This window comes from Protobothrops mucrosquamatus, unplaced genomic scaffold (genome assembly GCF_001527695.2).
Source record: "Protobothrops mucrosquamatus isolate PMUCROS unplaced genomic scaffold, P.Mucros_1.0 scaffold_9, whole genome shotgun sequence".
NCBI classification, from domain to species: Eukaryota; Metazoa; Chordata; class Lepidosauria; order Squamata; family Viperidae; genus Protobothrops; species Protobothrops mucrosquamatus.
The window spans coordinates 308,921-313,922 of record NW_015386085.1 but is presented as its reverse complement, the minus strand read 5'-3'; the positions used below and the strand labels follow the sequence as shown (position 1 = coordinate 313,922).

Sequence of the window (5,002 nt, the reverse complement as noted above, 5' to 3'; positions counted from 1 at the left end):
GAAAAGACTGGAAATAAATTATTTGCATTGATATGTCCTGATGACAATTTTAAAGAAAACAAAAAAAGTGTTTGCATAAATTGAAGAATTATTTCCTATGTTGTGATTGAGAGGTTATGTTGGGGGAGGGGGGCGATGACAACTTCCTCATTGGCTCAAGGGGGCGATTCGTTCAAAAAGGTTAAGAACCACTGCTCTATACTGAGCTATTCCCCTCTGCCATCTCCCTATGCCACCTTATGAGCCTCACACTAGAGCAGAAGAGCTTTCGTTCCAACTGACCTTTAGGTGGTCTGATAAATTAGTTAAAATGCAGCAAAAACTGAAGATGGGGTTAAGGTGCTAGTTGAAGCCAATTTTTGCATTCCCCTAATTGATCAGCTATATGCATATGTACAGGTTCCACATTTAGGCAAGAAAAACCAAATGCACAGGTACAGTATAGGGGGTACCTTGCTCAATAGTAGTAACTGTGAGAGGGATCTCGGAGTCCTAGTGGACAATCACTTAAATATGAGCCAGCAGTGTGCTGCAGCTGCTAAAAAAGCCAACACAATGCTGGGCTGCATTAACAGAGGGATAGAATCAAGATCACGTGAAGTGTTAATACCACTTTACAATGCCTTGGTAAGGCCACACTTGGAATACTGCATCCAGTTTTGGTCACCGTGATGTAAAAAAAGATGTTGAAACTCTACAGAGAAGAGCAACAAAGAGGATTAGGGGACTGGAGGCTAAAACATATAAAGAAAAATTGCTGGAATTGGGTATGTCTAGTTTAATGAAGAGAAGGACGAGGGGGGACATGATAGCAGTGTTCCAATATCTCAGGGGCTGCCACAAAGAAGAGGGAGTCAAGCTATTCTCCAAAGCACCTGAAGGCAGGACAAGAAGCAATGAATGGAAACTAACCAAGGAGAGAAGCAACCTAGAACTAAGGAGACATTTCCTGACAGTTAGAACAATTAATCAGTGGAACAACCTGCCTCCAGAAGCTGTGAATGCTCCAACAGTGGACGTTTTTAAGAAGAAACTGGATAGCCATTTGTCTGAAATAGGGTTTCCTGCCTGAGCAGGGGGTTGGACTAGAAGACCTCCAAGGTGCCTTCCAACTCGATTATTATTATTGTTGTTGTTGTTGATTCTGATGGTCAGAGGAATAAACCAGTTGCTTTATTCAGTGCATTTTCTTTTATTTGAAAAAAATTATAAGTACATTTTAATATGCACTAGAAAGTAGAAATGGGGAAAACTGATAATACATACAATTGTTATTCTATAATAAAACTAAATATTGCAATATTTAAGCTTAAGTAATGGAACAGCGAGAAAAACTGTTAAGTCCTTGGACCAGAAATCATTTCTAAAAAGAACATGTCAGTCATCATAAATGACCAAAAACGGTGACAAAATAAGACTTCTTGTCAGTTAAAAGTGTTGCTTTAAATATACTTAATTTTATGAAAGTATAGATTAGATCTTGATTTCAGCTCACTTTTCTGCAGTTCAAGAATTTTTAATAAAATCCTCCCATGAAATAGGCTCAAAAGATCTAAGCTACATTTTAAGGTGTGACAAAATTGCTGCTACTCTATTTAATAAAACAATATTTTAAATGTAGTCATCCTACGCTGAGATACAACTCTGTACTTGTTTAATAAAAGAATATTTATATGAGTGCTTTGCAATTGAATTTAGATTTCTCCCACAAAAGAAATATCCTGCATTCATGAAAATCTGAATCATGCAAATTTGACCATAATAAATAAATAAACTTGTAAGCACTTTTTTCAACAAATAGCAGATTGAAATTCAGCTCAATTTCAGAAATTGATTCATATGTGGTTTGAAAAGTTACAGTGCAAGAAACAGAAGGTCAAAGTTTTCTTGGATTGACCGAGCTGTATTAACAATTATTTGTATCTTCACCAAGACCTCATCTAAATTAGTTTAGATTAGATGGACTAATTTAAGAAACTTTTCCTAAAACTGGTCCAGAAACATGGTCATTATTTCTGTGTGGATACAGTTCTGCCTCAAGGACTGAATGTTGTCTTGGACGGTTATCTCACTCAACTATCCAGATGCAATGGCAGGTTCACTTTTGAAACTAATCTGAATGATCTTCCGTTCCAACTTTCTTTTGAGGGTTTTTTTTTTCCCAAAATCACCAGCCAAACAACTAATTCAACAATGCCTTCCACGTGTCTCATGGATGAAATTTTGGACCCAATGCTTTGGCATAACAGTTATTAGCCGACCCTCTCCGACCAGAGATAGATCATGAGCTGCCTTACAACTCATTCACAAAACTACCGTAGGTGCCTTCAATGAACACGGGACTCTGCGTGACAGCACCTACGAACGCCCGAAACGGGGAGATCGAGTAATCCTGCACAGAATCCCAGCGTAGGAAGCTGGGTGGGCAGCAGCCCTGTACACCCCCTCCCCACCCAGGCTCCAGTGCCCTAAAAGAAACACTCCAAGAGTATTTCTGGAGGGACTTTGCAACAACCATGTAGCAAAATTCCCTTCCTCCCCTTTCCCAGGACCTTTAATCGGCTCGCGGGTGCCAGGGGCATTTCGAAAAGTTTCCACGAGCCTAAGTTTAATTGAGAATTAACCTTAAGACTTTCGAAAGAGAGGCGGCGGAGTGGGCTATAGGGCGTGGAGAAGGCGGAGAAGACCCCTCTCTGCAATTTAACAAGGGACGCAGAGTATTCCTACACTCGTTTTAGAATGGGGTTTATTTTAATACTCGGGAGCAAAAGGGGACGGGGATTTCGAAGAGTATCGATGGCTCCGATGCCTCAAATTAAACTTTAAAGGCCGGCGGCGGGGGCCCAAGGAGACGCGCTCCCCGAGCCACGCCGGGGCGCACCCACCCGCGGTAGAAGCAGGACGCGGGGGACGCGGCCAAAATAGTGTCCGGAGTGATATTTTATCCCAATAATATCGCCGGCGAAACCCCTTTCCTCGCCTTCCTTGCCCCGGGCTCTCCGCTGACCCCCCCCCCCGACCCAGCCGCCCGCCCGTCAACGGCCGGCTCAGGGCCTTGGCCGGCACTCCCGGGCTTAAGCGCCACCCCCGAACCCCAAAGCAACGTGGAGTCGGCAGGATTTCGACTGAACCCGCATTAATCTTGGCGATTTGGGCCCGCCGAGCGCCGGAGCGGGACCCTGCGGGGGCGGGGAACTCAAGGCCTGCCCTGGGTTGAGCAACCCCGCTCCCCCTAAGACGGCCCGACCCGGAGCCTCTTCCCCACCATTACGAGTAAGAGGCCGCCTCGCCCCCCTTTTCCTTCCGCGGCACCCCGCGGCTTCCAAAATCCCACCAGTCCCCCTCGAGGCCTAGAGCGCCCCTTCGAATCCCCGGCCTCGCGTACCCCGCTCGCCCGCCCGCCCTGCGGACATAGCGCCGCCTGCTGCTCTACGTGAGCCCGGGGATGGAGGCCGGGCCTGGCTTACCTTTCCAGCTGCTTTTTTTTCTCTCCTCTCTCCTCTCCCCCCTTTCCCTCTGTTGGGCTGACAGACCAGAGTTTCCTCCCCAGCAGAGGGACCGGGGAATGGGCTCGGAGCTGCTTCAGTCCTGAGGAGCTGCTGCTGTTGCTGCCCCCCTGCCTCTGAGGAGAAAGATTCCTGCTTTTAGAAGAGACGAAAGCTTTGAACGGGAGCTCTTTATTATTTTAAAACTACAAAGTGCTCAGAGGGTAGGTGATTATTAAGGGGAATCCCTGAATATATTCTCCAGCAAAGAAGGCAGGGCTGTTGGGGCTGCTCAAGAAGAGAGCTGAGCAGCCTCCTACAGCACCACTACAGGCACTGAGAGGACATAACACCAGAGAGCGGCTTCTCTGCCCTCCAAAACAACAACTTTCCTACCATCTTGGAGGTAGTATAGAGAGAAAGAAGAAGGTGGAGGAAGAAGAAGAGGAAAAAGGGAGAAAAGTACAGCACGTTTTTATGAAGTGTGATGTATCAAAAATACTTTTTTAGAGAAATACAGGGCGGGGGGGTATGATTTGTGGAGCAATTTTCACTGAAGCTCAAGTGCAACTTAGAATGAAATAATTTCATTCTAAAATTTTCAAGAAGTTTTTATTGATGTATTTTAAAATAAAAACAGGGCTATGTGATTTTTCTGGGATGAAGTCGAATGTGTGAGTAAAAAGTGTGTGAGATATTATTTTGAAAATTTGAAATCTCTCATGGAATGATTCATTTATAACAAAGCTAAAATTGATATTGGATTATTTTGACAGAACTGGATCTTTTTGGCTCAAGGTAAGCTAAAGGAATCAAACTTTTGGTGATTTTCCTTTTAGAAAACTTTTTCTTTTAGAAAACCAAGGATAAAAAAATTGAAATACTTGTAAATGCAATATACCGGTATATGTTTTTCCTAGGCTACTGTGTTTCTAGTAGTGTAAGGGGTAAATCAAACTGATTTTAAAAAGTTTTAAGGGTTGAGTTGGACATTTAATATATTTTAGACTGTTTATTGGAGTGTTAACCCTTGTGTAAATTTCTTTATTTGAACTGTGTTTTGACAAGAGTACAAAGTTGGATGTTTTTCAAAGTTGAGAAAGTTATTAAGTTTCCATTTTAGAGAGAAAAAAACTTGATCTGGTAGGAAGTTGACACTAATATATGATGAGTTTGTAAAAGATACTGTAAAGGCTAAATTGAACAAGGGAACAGAAAATTGTAATCTTATATAGTATGAAGTACCCAGAAAATGGCTCGTTAAATTTTATATTGATTGTATAGTTAAGAATTCTATTATCTTTGCAATGTTTAACTAAATGTATGTTTTAACTTATTTTAGATCAGTCCTGAATTTATGTTTCAGAATGTCTGTTTCTTTGATCTGGGGCCCTACAATCATAATCTATTTGTATTTTATTTAATTTCTGTTAATTTCTATGAACCATTGTGCATATGCTATATATGTACTTTCAGATTATACATAGCAGAGTGAATCTAGTATTAAATAATTTTCC

General features: G+C 42.3%; 1 protein-coding gene across 1 annotated transcript in view; it reads right to left on the bottom strand.

Moving 5' to 3' along the window:
* INO80D (INO80 complex subunit D) overlaps nt 1–3,518 on the bottom strand; it is a 44,380-nt gene extending 40,862 nt beyond the window's left edge. Inside the window, exon 1 of the mRNA XM_015818132.1 lies at nt 3,468–3,518. The gene's annotated coding sequence lies outside the window, so the exon portion shown is untranslated. The remainder of the gene's footprint in view (nt 1–3,467) is intronic.
* Nucleotides 3,519–5,002: the final 1,484 nt, after the last annotated feature.